We start from the raw sequence: 17,656 nt of genomic DNA, 5'->3' as shown, positions 1-17,656 counted from the left end.
TGACAATAATGTGTTCATTCTGTTGTTTTTCAGATAATTTATTTTCTTTGTTAGTTTGGTAGAAACAGTGGAGAACAACTGAGAGTGAATCTTAATTTAGCTTAGAAGTGATTCTGTGAATTTTACTTTGATACTTTTTGAAATAGGCAATACTGTACTTTGTATTCTTAATACATAACCTTACATATATGCCTTCCTCCGCCTCCGCCTACCAACCTCGCAACATTAATCATTTAGACAAGTCTCTCTCTCTCTGTCTCTCTCTCTCTCTCTCTCTCTCTCTAGCAGCTTCACAGCCGCTCAACCCGCTGGGCCTAATGACAGGCAGTGCACTTCTCTTCCAACCTTCAAGCACTCTTCTTCAGCATGGGAGCTGAAGCGCAACCAGAGAAAACAAATTTGGTTTTCTCCTTTCTGCTAAAAACAGAGTCTATTATTACATTTGATTTGAGCAAAATTGGACTACAGCAACGTTACCGGTGAGGAAGTCAAGACTTGTGGGCACCGCCCCTGGCATGGTGGGCGATAACTCATTTTGATTAATTATGTTTAATTAGGACGTCGCCGTGTGTCATTTTATAAGCTAAGCATGGAACAGCAAAATCTACCTTTTCAAAAATATTAACCTCAGCTGAAATTTGAACTAATTGAGCAATTTGAGTTTGGCCAATCTCAGTCATTCTGCGTAAATCAATCTAGACCCAATGTAATTAGTAGCCCAACTTAGTAACCTTGAGTGGTTCTCAACCCCGCTCCTGGAGGGTTCCAGGACTATCAGCAACATTGCACAATTAATCATAGATTTAACTATATTCTCAGCCTTGTTTCCGTTTATAGATTACAATGCAGCATTCGTAATCAAGAGGATGGAAATAGCCCTTTATTCCATTCATTCTGATTAAAGGTACAAATTACTCTGTAATGAATCGTTGAGGCAAAATCATAGATCTAAATAAATAATCTGATACAGTAATTTGCAGATAAGTATGTGAACATATCTTTATGCAAGTGTCCGCGAGAGAATGAACACCGTCTGTGCTGTACTGCTGAACTTACCATTCATCACCACGCGGCACTGTTCCATATGCAAAATAGGAGTTGGCCTCCCGGTGGCCCCTTCAGTGCAACTGAACGGAATGCTGAGTGCTTTGCTGTATTTAACCTGCATCTAACCTACTTGCTTAGTTACAAAGGATATAACACTTCTAAACAGACAGAAAATATAAATGTAAAGGTTTTTAATAAAAAAAAAATGTATTATCTAGCAGCCTACATTGCATTATTCTATAAACTTATTTTATATAATAAAAATATATATTTTATAAAACTGTTTATAAAATGTAATGTAGCTTATATATATATATATAATTTATTTTTTTAAATATGCTCCTGGAGTACGCCTTTCTGCAAATGCTCTTAATAAATAAAATTCTAAAAACATTTTATATAAAACCCACATCAACCAATTGATCGACTGATGATCAACTAATCCCTACAGTGTCACGAAATGCGTCTCTATAGCACGCATATTTTTTGTGCAATTTATAAGCGAAAATGAGTTGTTACGTGCATATAATACGCACTTTATGGCGTGTAAAACGCACGTATAGGCCTACGCCACTAATCCTACCCAAACGTATAATACCGGTATGCACGTATAGCCCACACCACAAATCCTAAAGGGGTTTACAGTAGGCTATGTATCATTTGCACGTAAAAGCTAATTTTCTCGTATAAATTGCACGATAAATACAATGCATGCTATAAGACGCATTCCATGAGATGGGGTTGATGTTGGATAGCCTGCCTTTCATGAAACATCTTATCAAGATCTTTGGATTTTCTTTGAAATTACAAGCCGATTAATTAATATTAAAGGGATATAGTTCTTCTGTCATTAATTACTCACCATAATATCATTACAAACCATTAAGTCTTTCGTTCATAATCGGAACTAGGGCTGCACAATATATATATATATATATATATATATATATATATATATATATATATATATATATATATATATATATATATATATATAAAAACGATTTGCGATAATTAGTTAAATGATCCAACGACAATTCGTATGTATTTTACGAGGTGGCCAATTCGTACGAATGACCTACCCCTTACCCCGCCCCTAAAACTACACATCACTAGGGTTTAGACAAATCGTACGAATTCGTACGAATTAGCCTCCTCGTAAAATACGTTCGAATTGGTAGTGAGATAGCATTGGACATATTCGATATGCAGCACGATGCTGCTTTTAAGTATTAAAATATAGCCTATTTAAATAAAAAAAAAAAATGAAAATGATAAAACCAACATGCGTTTCACATTCTATATTTTTTAAGATAAAGCAGCATCCTGTGCACATAAGTAGGCTACTTTTCTTATTACGCCTAATAACATTAATCATGTCACACACTTATTTAACAGTCACGTGTCCAGTCTCTCCTGTCTGCTTTGACCTAAGACTTTTCATAATCTTTTGAAGTATTAAAATAATTCAGTTATCGCAAGTCATTGCGATATGTACATTTGCGTTTTTCCTATAATTTCGATATATCATGCAGCCCAATTCAGAATACAAATAAATATCTTTTTAATGAAAGCTAAAAACTTTTTTCTCCATTGACAGCATATGCAACTACCACTTTCAAGGCCCCGAAAGGTAATAAAGACATCATTAAAGTAATAGCCCCTTTCACACAGCGCTTTGAACCCGGGAAATAGCCGGCATATTGCCAGAGTGCCTTCTCTGTGAACGCAAACACAACCCGGGATTGATGCCGGGATCGATGCCGGCTTAGGGACCTAGTAACATTGCTGTGTTCAGTCCCGGAACGCACGCTGTGTGAACAAAAGCCGTAATAATGCCGTGTCGTAGTGATGACGCTGAAGCGCCGCCAGCTGTGAAACGGTAGGCTACGTGATGCGCAAGTTTATGATCTAATCAGAGAAAAAAATGCGCAAGCGTGGTTTAGACGCTCATAAGCAAACTTAAGACGCTGCTGAGACATTACAAGTCACATCGATGTCACGTGTCTTTACGGGATTTTTACGGGTTGTGTGTGAACTGGCAGTGTGAATGAACCAAAATCAAACGAACCCGGGTCAAATTATCCGTGTATTTTCCGGAATATCTGTGTGAAAGGGGCTCAAGTGACTCCAGCGGTTTAAGCTAGGTTTATACTCGCCGCGTGTGCGAAGGTGCACGCGGCAAAAATGACGTCATTGCGGTGTGGGCGGTCGTGCGGGTTGGGTGCGCAAGACACCATTTTGCTTGGTGGTGTGCACACTTTTTTTGTAACAGCGCCGGCTCTGCATGAAGATGCACGACTTCAAGCCGAATCTGGCTGAGCACGTCTCACTGCACCGGCACCCAGTTTGTGCATCTTAAATTAGTTGCTTACATTTACAAAATGAGCCGATAGCAGACATTAGCCATTTTAATAAAAAATAAAGGTCCATGTTTTATAAAATGTCCACGAAACTTAATGAAATGTATAGTGAAATTGGAAAATATTTAAGAGATCGTTAATTTAGTTGTATAGCCTACATACATGTTTTTCTATCCATATATTTTGTTCTAATGTCACAAGTAATAATCTCAGGGTTTATTGGATTTTACACGATTCTTTTTGTAGTGTGGTATTGGTGGTGATGTACTAAAACTAGATGTACCGCATCGCGGTACAAAATATGACCGCCGCTCAGGCCTGCACTGGCTTTCCACAAAAATAAATGACGTGGAGTAATTTGGCTGTATTGCGTGTTTATGTATATACCTAAAAAAAGTAATAGTATGTGCATGTCTGTGTGTGTGTGTGTGTGTGTGTGTGTGTGTGTGTGTGTGTGTGTGTGTGTGTGTGTGTGTATGTGTGTGTATTTGTGTATGTGTGTGTCTGTGTGTGTGTGTGTGTGTGTGTCTGTGCGTGTATGTATGTGTGCGTACATGTGTGCGCGTGTGTGTTTGTGTGTGTGTGTGTCTGTGCATGTGGATTTGTATGTTTGTGTATGGGTGTGTGTCTGTGCGTGTGGATGTCAGTGTGTGTGCATGCTTGCGTTTGTTTGTATTCCTGCATGTGTGTGTGACAGTATCATCCTAAACCAGCAACCCTTCGCTCAACAGCACCATCTACAGGCCGATGAGTGTACAGTCACTAAATGTGCACATAAATGAATTTATTTTATACCCCCCCATGGATGAAATTCTACAAAACTTAGCAGAGGATACCCCCAGAGGTTGTCAAGTTAATCATACACATGAAATATGGTGCAGTTCTGAACATCTCCACTGAAGATAGGGGCGATTAAAGCAGAATAATATTGCATTTTCATTTTTTATGGGAGGGGCGCAAATCACAAATGAGTGATTATGGGCTAGGTTGATGTGCCATAAAAATTTCTTCATCCTCGGTGCCACGGTTCAGGTAGTTATTTAGGAAAAACTGCATTTTTTGGGGTTTGGGGGGGCCCAGCGCGGGGGGGGAGTGGCCCCCGGGGACCAAACGAAATTTTTCCGTAGAAGTGTAGTGGGGCTACATGCCCACCAAATTTCATGTTCCCCGGTGCTTCGGTGTCCCTGGTATCGTTGACGAAAAATTTACGGGGGCCCCAGCGCGGGGAGGGGGGAGTGGCCCCCGGGGACCAAACGAAATTTTTCCGTAAAAGTCTAGTAGACGAACATACCATAAAAATTTCTTCATCCTCGGTGCCACGGTTCAGGTAGTTATTTAGGAAAAATTGCATTTTTTTGGGTTTGGGGGGGCCCAGCGCGGGGGTGGAGTGGCCCCCGGGGACCAAACGAAATTTTTCCTTAGAAGTCTAGTGGGGCTACATGCCCAACAAATTTCATGTTCCCCGGTGTTTCGGTGTCCCTGGTATCGTTGACGAAAAATTTACGGGGGCCCCAGCGCGGGGGGGGAAGTGGCCCCCGCGGACCAAACGAAATTTTTCCGTAAAAGTCTAGTAGACCAACATACCACAAAAATTTCTTCATCCTCGGTGCCACGGTTCAGGTAGTTATTTAGGAAAAACTGCATTTTTTTGGGTTTGGGGGGGCCCAGCGCGGGGGGGGAGTGGCCCCCGGGGACCAAACGAAATTTTTCCTTAGAAGTCTAGTGGGGCTACATGCCCACCAAATTTCATGTTCCCCGGTGTTTTGGTGTCCCTGGTATCGTTGACGAAAAATTTAAGGGGGCCCCAGCGCGGGGGGGGAAGTGGCCCCCAGGGACCAAACGAAATTTTTCCGTAAAAGTCTAGTAGACCAACATACCATAAAAATTTCTTCATCCTCGGTGCCACGGTTCAGGTAGTTATTTAGGAAAAACTGCATTTTTGGGGGTTTGGGGGGGCCCAGCGCGGGGGGGGAGTGGCCCCCGGGGACCAAACGAAATTTTTCCTTAGAAGTCTAGTGGGGCTACATGCCCACCAAATTTCATGTTCCCCGGTGTTTTGGTGTCCCTGGTATCGTTGACGAAAAATTTAAGGGGGCCCCAGCGCGGGGGGGGAAGTGGCCCCCAGGGACCAAACGAAATTTTTCCGTAAAAGTCTAGTAGACCAACATACCATAAAAATTTCTTCATCCTCGGTGCCACGGTTCAGGTAGTTATTTAGGAAAAACTGCATTTTTGGGGGTTTGGGGGGGCCCAGCGCGGGGGGGGAGTGGCCCCCGGGGACCAAACGAAATTTTTCCTTAGAAGTCTAGTGGGGCTACATGCCCACCAAATTTCATGTTCCCCGGTGCTTCGGTGTCCCTGGTATCGTTGACGAAAAATTCAGTAAGGTGACGAAAAAAAAAAAAAAAAAAACTTTGACAATCCCTATATGACCGGCTAGCTACGCTAGCGGCGGTCATAATAAACACTGTCACGTGTGGACCTTTCTTCTTCTCACCGTTGATTCCTGATGGTTAAGAGGACAATTACTTGAGTCGCCCCCTGTCGTTTCACAGAGTAGTACAACAGCGAGTGCGCGCGCAGTCTGCGGAGACTCGCGCTGCAGAGCCAGACGAAAGTATAAACAAGGCTTAAACCTCAATTTTATGAAGTCCCAGTGCTTTGCACAAAAAAAAAACAACAAAAAACAATTATTATATTATCTCCAACAAGCGTAACGCAAAACGGCTCTTGTGTCAACACAACATGCATGCTTCATGACTCGTGATGCTGTCGTGAACGCACGAATGTGTGTTGTATTGACGCTCGAGTCTGCTCTGGAGTCATCACAACACGCATGCGTCGTGGTGCTCTCTTGAACACAGCGTTGGAGTGGTATAAAAGTTGTAATTTATGTTTTTTTGAGCAAACTCACACTCAAAAGCACTCACATCACTTCATAAAATTGAGGTTAAACCACTGGAGTCACATGGATTACTTAAATTATGACTTTCTTTCTGGGCCTTGAAAAGTGGTAGTTGCGCAGCAGTCAATGAAAGGACAGAAAGCTCTCAGATTTCCTCAAAAAGATCTTGATTTGTGTTTCAAAGATGAACGAAAGTCTTATGGGTTTGGAACGATCTGATGGTTTAGTAATTATGACAGAATTTTCATTTTTGGGTGAACTAACACTTTAATATAATATTAATGAAAATAACAAGAGAGAAATTCAGTAATTGGAGTTAAAAGGGGCATGACAGACTGACCATTGAACATCATCAGCCCCAATTTTTAAAATAGACATCCTGCAGTGTAGCTGCAGAAGACAAATCTGCCTGTAAACTAAGAAGGATCAAGATCTAATTTAAATGTTGCACTGTATGAGCTTTATTTCATGGTAAAGAGAACAGCACAACGGGTCCACTACATTCCTAAATCATTCCATCATTGAGCTCAGTATGTAATTAATTTGCAGAAAATCAGCTGCAGAGAAATTCCTCTTTGAGTGTTCAGAGGGAAAAAAAAGATTTACTGGACTGACTTGAAGACAGAAGAAGAGAGAGATAGATGGAGGCTGCGTTGGATTCTTTACATTCTTGTGTGTATGGGCTGAGCAGCCATGATTTACGAGCACATTAAGGAGCATTACACGACCCCTGGCAAAGATCACAGAGGATGAGAGAGCTTGCTCTGGCCACTCACACAATAAAAAGACCTATTTTTAAGCATTTAAAACCACACAGGCTGCACATCGCAAACTCTCCACATGACTGAATTGATCCAAAGCTGTCTTTGATATAATTCAAGTTCCTCTTCAACATGATATATATGGGCGAACAATGACAGATATCCATTGCTGATGCATTGCTATTCAACATAGAGAGAGAGAGAGAAATAAAGCTATGAGATCATGTCACCTGTTTCCTACAGTGATACTGCTTACTGCATTAAGTGCATGCTCGATACCAATAATTATTGTGAAGACAACTAATAAATGGCTAAAAAAGTATTTGGGGAACATTGGGGGCAAAATTGTGGTAAAAAAACCAATATATAGGCCTATATATATATATATATATATATATATATATATATATATATATATATATATATGAATATGACCAGGAATCGCAAAATTATAGCTGAAACATGAAATAGACATTTATTTTGAGATCTTAGATAATAAAGATTATTAATTGTTAGTGCTATTAAAAATGGGTGGCCAATGTGGCATGCATAAAAACAAGCATGCACATTAAAGTATTCAATATCAGCCAATATGAACAAATTCTGAAAAATCGACTCGTAACCAATTGATATGGCACCAATATATCATCCATCAATAATACTACAACTTTAATTTCCTTTGTGTAAATAGTTCACATTACTACTGTACATTTATAATGAAAACAAGTTTCTGTTTTAATGTATAATGGCGTATCAACCAAAAATGTGAGTTTAATTAAGAAATACAACAAAAAACTGAGGTTAGTGTGGTGAATACTGAGGTGCACAGATCTAAACAAAAGCACACCATGCCACAGTTTCTGAGCAAGCTCTCAGCATCAATATCCCCACGAGGAAATCATCATTACAACTATGCAACCTCATTATTGACATCAACTAATTACACTTATACACCTTGCAATTTTACCAGTCTAACTGGATATTGCTTTCTTTTCATTAGTATCTCAGTCCATTTCTTTTCATCTAAAGGTCAGTTCTTCCAAATTCCCATTTTTTCCCTCCAATAGGGTCACGCATTGATCCACAGAACTAACCTAGACTGAGTGCACTAACAGACTCCCATCAGTTGTTCATCATATTCACATCCCGAATGAGATTACGGCATACGCTCCAAATAAGTTCATCCTGGGAATTTTTGAAAAATCATCAGAAAGGCCCTGCACAACGCGGCCCACAGGACACCACACATACATCACATTCCAGATTTAGTTAGTAATCCCACAATCTAGTTAAGGATCTGGAAATTGGATCGAATCAATTAATTCTACAGTCAATTTGCATAAGAGATGGTCCACTGGCCATTAAAATTCTCAATTTGTCTTCAAACATCTCTTGGCCGACTACAATTTTAGAAATTAGAAGATACAACATTATTTATTATAATGAAATATAGGCCCTCTTACCAATTAAAAAGGAGAAGATCAACCTCTGTGACCACACTTTTACCGTATGACTCTCATTAAGGATTTAAAAACGCTGGACCTTATGCTTACATAGGTAATCACTACATAGAGATTCATAGTCCTCTTCCGAAGCATGAATCAATAGTCATTTAAAGCGTTTTATTAAGCGGCTCAAACACAAGCTGAGTTCAGACCTCTTCTAATCATAAACAAGGTGCTGACTCTGTATGTGTGACCTTTGGCAAATCCAGTTCATTCTTTTCCATTAACCTTCCCAGCTTTGCCATTTCTCTCTCGCTCTCTGTCTCTCCAGGGGAGTTTTCCTCTCAGTCAAAGCTGCTCCTAGTGCTTGTTGCTCAGAGGGATTGTTAAGTATCAATTCCTAGTGTCACCTTTGTGGGTTTTATTTATTTGTTGGCCTGCTGGTATGGAACACAGCGCAGGCATCACTCAGGTAGATGGATTATAATTCACCTGCCAGCCCTCATCAATCTCCACAATTTGACTTCCTGCATCACGTACAACTGTTACTGTCATATTAAAGCACTGCATTATAAAGATCAATGGCTTTTTAAATACGCTCTAGCTAAAGGTGATTGGTGACATTAAATGGAGAAAAAAAAAAAGGCTGATGACTGTCACACAGATGAGAAGCCTCACAAACTTGATGAGGGTTCCTACAAAACAATTACCATAACATACGCTCTGATGTTTAGGATTAATCCAATTGCAGGTTTCCACAGGAATCGACACCTGATGATTTTCAGAAAAGCGGTTCTCGGGTCTTGACACCAAAACCAAAACATCTTCAAGGATTTCCGACAAGCTTTCTTTCACTGTGCAATTGAGGAGAAGAGGCATATGGCTGTGCAGTGACGAGTTTTCCTTCCTACCGACTGTTTAACCCTGCTAATGTCTCCCAGTAAGGAGCTCTGGAGGCACTGGAGACAGTGCAGCCGTCTACGCTCGTATGACAGATGGCTTATTGTCACTTTGTTTGGGCTGCTGCCTGCTGGGCTCAAGAAGGAAGTGAAGACCGGAAGCATTCGTATTCTTACAGCCATACACTACACTAAACGAAGTACACGGGGTAAATGCGACAGAGCGGTTTCTGCACATGCCTGCTGGGATCTCTGTGTGATTGTAAGAATCAGCAGTGCATCCCATTAACACACACCTGGTCACTATGTACTCTGTTTTTGTGCCAAAAAACAACAGTTTTGTTAGAAGTGGCGACACTCCATATTGTTGTCTACTTGAAGATAATAAAATGAGTAGTTCATTAGAGAACACTGAAACTGTCATTGAAAGAATGTAATGCAAGTTTCAATTCAACATGAAATACTTGGAATAATACAATGACAGATATTCATGATCAATGCATTTTTTAAAAACGCCTGAAGAGAAAAAGTGAAAGGTATGAGTTCAGCTTCTTACAATGATTCTGATATACTCTTAGAAACAATTTACTCAAATTTTACAGTTTTTTCACTGGGGCAGTAGGCTACCCTTAAAAGGACATCTTTGTATCTTATTTAAAGGTTCATAGTAGTACCTCAAGATATGTATTGTTACTCTAAGAGTACGTTTACATGATAATGACTTACTAAAAACAGATTTTTTTTTTCTTTTTTTGCGTACAGACGACAACGTTGTCAAAACGATCCCCTTCAAACGGATCCACAAAAACCATAAAAACGCTGTATTATTCATGCCAGGCCAGTAGTTGGTGATGTCACTTCATAAAGAAACATTACGCCTATAGACTGAACATGTAGCATGCATGTGCATAACATCACCGTTTTCACACATTCATGTTTTTATAGTTTACACATGCAGACGATAACGGTATCGTTTTCAAAAGGTTGCATTTTGAGGTCCCCAAAACACCATTGTCGTGTAAATGAATGGCCAAATAGCATAAAAAGTTTTCCGTTTTTACATTGTCAGTGTTGTGTAAACGGCCATTAAGGTATGGCACCTTTTAGAGGTAAAAAAGAAAAAGGTACAAAGATGTCCTTTAAAGGCTACTGCCCCAGTGACAAAAGTATCCACTGTTGTACCCCTAAAACTCATATTTCCAAAAAACCCTGAAGCTTTTCTTTAACTTAAACTTAAACTTAAAATAAAAAAAATAAGGAAAAAGGAAAATTATAGTTCAAAAGTTTTGGGGTCCTTAAAATTTGTTTTGTTTGTTTGTTTAAGCAGGAACACATTAAACTGATCAACAGTGACAGTATAATGCATTTATTATTAAACATTTCCATTTCAAATGTTCTAATGTTCTTTTGAATTTTCTATTCATTAAAGAATACTGAAAATATTAACCAGCACAACTTTGATGATGGTAAGAATTTTTTCAACAAATCAGCATATTAGAATGATCTCTGAGGATTATGTGACACTGAAGACTGGAGTAATAGTGCTGAAAATACAGCTTTGCATCACAGGAATATATTATATTTTAAAATATATTTTAAATTGTAAAAAATTTCACAGTATTACTGTTTTTACTGTATTTTGATCAAATAAATCTATCCATCCATCCATCCATCCATCCATCCATCCATGCATCCATGTATCAATAAATCAATCAATCAATCAATCAATCAATCTATCTATCAAATTACGCTATATGCAAATACAACAGTTAATTTCAGTGGTAATGCAAATTGTGGGCTAAAAAAATTAATAAAAAAAAATCCCATATGGCAAATGATGTTTGAGATTTGCAGTTGCTCAATCCATGTGTCTCATCCATGATTGCTCGCTCACGTGCGGACTGTATGGACTGAACCTAAACCATTCGGGACTTCTGTTTGGATTAATTAACAAACAGAAGCATTTACACTTGACTGCATCTTGTACCCGTCTCTAACCGCCTCCACCTCTCGCATCTGTCTCAAATGCATCTTGGAGAGCAATTGGTGTTTTCATGATTAGATAGCTATTAGTAAAAACACATGAAGTGACCAAGTCTAAAAACTCTCTGAAAGTGCTTGGCGTGCTTTGTTATCAGAGTCATCTTGCTGCCGCTTGAGTAAAATGCACCACTGCAAGTTTAAACAATCACCCTGTCAGCAATGTGCTCAATCAATTACTGCTGTTGATGTTATCAATGGCTTCATCTTCCCTGTCGGTCTCCCTCTATCACTCATTTTTTCTGTATTGCTCTTTCTTACTCTGTTTGTATTTCCCTGTCAGCCTTTCTTTTTGTCTGTCTGTCTATAAATATACTTCTTTTTTTGTTGCATTTGGCAGATGCTGTAATCCATATGACACTGCATTCACGTTTTTCAGTTCATGCCAACCCTGGGAATCAAACCCATGACCTTGAAGATGCTAATCCAGCCTATATCATTAGCCATCCATCCAGTCATGTATCAATTAATCAATCTATGTATCAATCTTTCAATGTATTTATCAATCTATCTATCCATCTATCCATCTATCCATCTATCCATCCATCCATCAATCTGTATCAATCCATCAATCTATGTATGGATCAATCAGTCAATCAATCAATCAATCAATCAATCAATCAATCAATCTCTATCTATCTATCTATCTATCTATCTATCTATCTATCTATCTATCTATCTATCTATCTATCTATCTATCCATGTCTATCTATCTGTCTGTCTATAAATATACTTCTTTTTTTGTTGCATTTGGCAGATGCTGTAATCCATATGACACTGCATTCACGTTTTTCAGTTCATGCCAACCTTGGGATCAAACCCATGACCTTGAAGATGCTAATCCAGCCTATATCATTAGCCATCCATCCAGTCATGTATCAATTAATCAATCTATGTATCAATCTTTCAATGTATTTATCAATCTATCTATCCATCTATCCATCCATCCATCCATCAATCTGTATCAATCCATCAATCTATGTATGGATCAATCAATCAATCAATCAATCTCTATCTATCTATCTATCTATCTATCTATCTATCTATCTATCTATCTATCTATCTATCCATGTCTATCTATCTGTCTGTCTATCTATCTGTCTGTCAGTCTACGGCCTAGTCTGGCCATCACCAGACCAAGCTCAATCTTTTAAGATTGAACATTGGTCTGGGGAGTCTGCTATGTATTTTCTACTGCACAAGAGGCGTGATCTACGGGCATAGCTCAAATGACTCTGTACGCAATTGGATAGTCCTTCAACCAATCAGACCATTGATCCGGGTGACGTACTTTGCAGAGCGACGCGAAAACTCCAGGCAGGAAACGTGTAACCAAACGTGTTGATCAGCAATTTAAAGAAGCAGCAATGGAAGCAAGCGATTTTTGCAGGTTATGCAAAAAAAACATGAAAGTTAGTGGTATTTACACCCACTCGAGCGATCTGTTTGCTAAACTAAAGGAGCCATTGAGCATCGTCGAGAGGAATTGGACAGAGCCATAATGGCTCTGGAATTGGATTGGATTAAACCCGCCAATAGTGCGCCAGGTGGATAAGCCAGTTTGTGATTGGTTCCCGCAAATTTGTAAAGGAAGCAGCAGAGATAAATGTACAGGATTCAAGATAAATGTACAGGGCGAAATCAAATTGCCGGCAGATCAGGCTGGGTTTATCCAGTCTATCTTAGGCCTATAAACCTTCAAACTTCAAAATGGACTTTTCAACTTTTTTCAAAACACGGTCATTTCAATATTCAGATTTGTCTTGACAAACTTTGCTTTTTTAGATAAAATTAGAATCATGTTAAAGGAGAACTTGGTAACTTTTTTAACTTAATAAAACTGTCTAGAAATCATTTGGATGGTTAAACAACCTGTTCTGGTGATATTGGTGACTTTCCCAGCTCCCCCCAGCGTTCCCAGGCGGAAAACCAACCTTGCAACTTGGGGACTACCGTCCCGGCAAGATAGAAATTGGAAGTCTCGTGAGAAGCGAGAACTAGAACGAGAACGAGCGCGAAACACGAATTGCTTTACGGCAATTCGACATAAACACACACGCACGTATGATGTATCACCAGATTACCCACCTCGGTAGACATAGCTCCACGCGATACAGTTGGCTTGCTCCGATCAAAACAAACGCACATGAGAAGCGGTAGAGAGGGGGAGGAGGCCGCCGCAAGTGAGTTTTTACGACCTTGTTGTGAAATATACGCCCCCCCACAGCTGTAGGGGGAGCTCGTGGGGAAAACATGCGACAACAAAAGGGAAAATCAGCGAAGAAGTGACTAGAGTTCGCTAGAGTTGCCGAGTTCTGCTTTAATATCTTCATTCATTTTAATTCTACGTCCTTACTTTCAACTTCGAATTCTAATTAGCATATTTTTTGCTACCTCATTTAAAATCCATTCCTAATTCAATTCTGAATGTCGCACAAGCCTATACTTTCTAGGCCAGAGTGCTTTTCATTTGGCCTCCTCTCTGGTGTGTTCCCCTGTGATAAAGTAAGAGGTGTACGCAAGTGCATAGATTACCAGGCCTTAACCAATCATCTGAGACAGGCCCGCTCTGCATTAACAGCAATGACCTTCCCGCCAGTGGTGACAGTCACCTGTCAGCAACGTCTCACTCCTGGCATTTTCAGGGCTCAGAGATGAGAAATAATTAGGCCCGACGGTCCTCTAGGGTTAAACCCGGGCCACAAGTCACCATGCCAGGGCTCTGTCAGAGGTCAAAATCAGCCAATGATATGATCTCCCATAGCCAAGATCCCACAGCTTGGTGGGAGGGTCACCAAAGAGAGATCAGGTTATCAGAGCGAGCATCCCCTCTGAGAAGAGTGATGCATTCAAATCATAATGAAAGCTAACATGTACCACACTGGAGTTTTCACCAGCCTCCAGTTATAAAGTCACGAAGAGGTGAACATGCATGCAATTCCTTCACAGAGAGAGGCTTGGCCGGTGCATGTCATTCACTTTGAATATGCACATTATAACAGTAGAAGACAGGATACGTTCGGAAACAGCTCGGATGTGGCAAGCTGGTATTATTTGGTCTCTCTCCAGTCAATAGGAAAATGAATGTTCCCTCACCTTATTACGAACATGAACCGAGACTGATTTCCCTGTCATCTGTCCTGGCAAAACACGCATGCTGATGGGAAGCAAGCTGTTTCGAACTGGTGTGTGTGTGTGGTGGGGGGGACGTTTGTGATGACTTGTTTACCCAGAGCTGTTCAACTGAGGTCAAATGTCTGTAGAAAACACATGGAGGCATGTTGAACACCGCTTTCCCTCACGATTTATACTAACCAAACATATGGCACGAGGAGAAACGAATAAACCCTTAATATTTGATCTCTATAAAATGAGAGTAAATAACATTAAAATTCAGTTTAAATCCATTGTAAATTCAGCCTTGAGCCAATTTATCTTATCTGGACTATAAAAAAGTGTGTATAATCTTATTGAGGTGGAGAAGTACACACACACACACACCTGTTTTTTTTTTTTTCTCTACCCTGCAGTCAAACACTTCTGCAACTCCTGCCTCATACCCCCCTCCCCCCATCCCCACCTCCTCATGCTGAAACCCATTACAGAAATACAATTTCTAATGCCTTCACACAGGCCCGCGATCGACTGCAAACAAATTTATATTCAGCCCGTAAACAGAGAGCAGCAGAGATTTATTTATTGAGCGGAGAGGAGAGAAACAAGCTAGCGCGTGAACCCTGGGTAACCCCACAGCTGACATGAAGATGGATAAGTGTACCATGCAAATGTACAGAGGGAAAGGATATATTGCACTCCGTCATTCAGTGCATTGCTGCCCGTAGAATTCCATTTATTCTTCCAGCTGGGACCAGATCTCTGGGGTTGTGAGTGCACCGTTATACATTGCTGATTATTTGAGATGGTTTTTTAATCACTGCAGAGCCCTAGTAAAACTCTTTATTGGTCATATAAGCAGAAATTCCTCCTCCTGTCCTGTGTAGTAGTTCAAATGTTTTAATGCAAACAATATCATAACTATTAGATATATAATCATCTTGTTATTTTTTATTCACTTTTCTAATTAACATTTGCCGTTTTATTTTAATAAAATACATTTTATGCATGTTAAAAAACAAGTAAAATGATCATAAACTCACCTCGTTTTGCCAGAAACTGATTTGAATCTGATTTAATAAGCAACGCCAAAGTGCTTCCGATTCTCAGACCTAGGGAACACAGACAGACACTTTTATCCAAAGTGACTTACCGTACATTCAATGTATATATTTTTGTCTCCCAAAACGTAAATGTGTGATGCAAATGTGCATTTCTGCATTTTCTACGTTTTTATATTTTCCGTATTATATTTTAACGTTGAAATCATTTGACTTTTTAATGACTAAGCTACTTACTGGAAGGAAAGACCATTCAAGTCTAAAAGTAAAGGCCACATCTGTTACAAGGGAACCCGGGGCTGCCACTTCTGAACAGATGTGAGAGTGTTGTAACCTCTGAAGCTAATATCTCTAGTGTTCTCTGTCTAATGCTCTATGAGTTTGGAGAAACTTTTTGAAATGTCACATAAAACATAATGGAATGCACATGTGAAATAGTAAAAAAATTCTCATATTTAGATGCAAACAGTCAAGATTAACAAAGCAAGGCTTTAAAAGTTCAAAGGGTATCTTATAAGGACATTTCATAATATTTTAGCTTGAATTTATCCAGTAAATTAAGACGTTTCAATACCACATGAATCACATAATAGGTTAACTGAAAAAAAAAAAAAAAAAAAAGAAAAAAAATTACATCAATTATTATATTCCATACATATATACTGTTTAAAAAAAATAGTTGAATCTTGTAAAACTTATTTTGATGAGTTTAAGCACTGTAAAAACTTTTGTTGTCATAACTTATTGATCGTATACATTTTACAGTGTATATTTCACCATCCTCAAGTGTAATAGGCTCATCCAATTATTGCTTGACGTTACAAAAATTCAAATCTGATGGGAAAAAAGAAGAAAAGAAAACAAGAAGAGAATGAAAGAAACCCCGTAATAGTTATTTCTTATTTCTCGACAAAAGTAACAAAGGCTGGTCAAAAACTCCTATTAAGGATGTGTACGCTACTTATTACTATTCAGTATTAATTTTGGCGTTTATTTGAAATTACAAGAGAAATTCCTCTTAGAATGAGAACAGTGAAAAGTTTTAAATGCATTTATATGGTTTTCTTTTTTTTTCTTTCTTTTATGCAATATGTAAAAGGATTATAAAGTTTAGCATATTAAACTTACCCTAAAATAAAACTCTTTGTAGGCTACTTTTTTTATTTTTATGAAACGACTATATTTAACGAACTGAACACTTAAAAAAAATATTGTCAGTTTAGCTTGCCCTTTGTTTTGAAAAATAAGTATTTCCAAAAAATAAAAGGTTAAATACTTTTGGTATGAAGCGGTTGATTACTGCAAGGGAGGCAGCTGCTAATTATCATCTGACCGACGAATGACCTGCGACGACAGCTGTTTAGAGCACAGATAATCACTCAGAAATCTCATACAATTACTTTATGATTCCCTTTTTACATCATTTCAGCTGTTATGTTAGATTACCCGTGGCCATAGAATTCTACACAGAGTTTCAGTTTTTTTGCGAAGTATGGAGACTCTTTGCGTTGAACAAATCTGTTTTAAAGATAAATAGATCGGAGTATAAAATAGCACAAGGAGGAATGCAATTGTGTTAACGTGGGTTACCTGGGAGATATACGTTTATGAGATTCTTTTCAAAGTTAACATGAATTAATAGGCATGAACCACAAGATCCATGGCTTTCCCATTAACAACTATTGACAATGCAGGCTTAAGACCTTATTCGGGTAAGCCAAGGCTGCAATACTGACTAAACATGTCATTGATTTTCTGTGCGTGCTAATCTAAAACGGACTGGGCCTTCCGAGAGAGTGAAAAAAAAAAATGATGTCGAAATGTGTCGAAATAATATTTTTTTATGGGTTAACTTAAATTTAAAACACAACTACCCTTTAAGGAAATTAAATGAGTTGGATCTGAAACAAACAGAACAAAGAATCTATTAATATCCTAAATGTGACGTTTCACAAATGCCTTGACCTTTGTGCAAAATTCATAGAAATCATCCAGCGTAATGTAGTGCGCTTTTATTAAAT

This window comes from Leuciscus leuciscus, assembly GCF_965113295.1.
Source record: "Leuciscus leuciscus genome assembly, chromosome: 18".
NCBI lineage: Eukaryota > Metazoa > Chordata > Actinopteri > Cypriniformes > Leuciscidae > Leuciscus > Leuciscus leuciscus.
The sequence above is the reverse complement of the archived record's forward strand: the minus strand, read 5'-3'. Positions refer to the sequence as shown.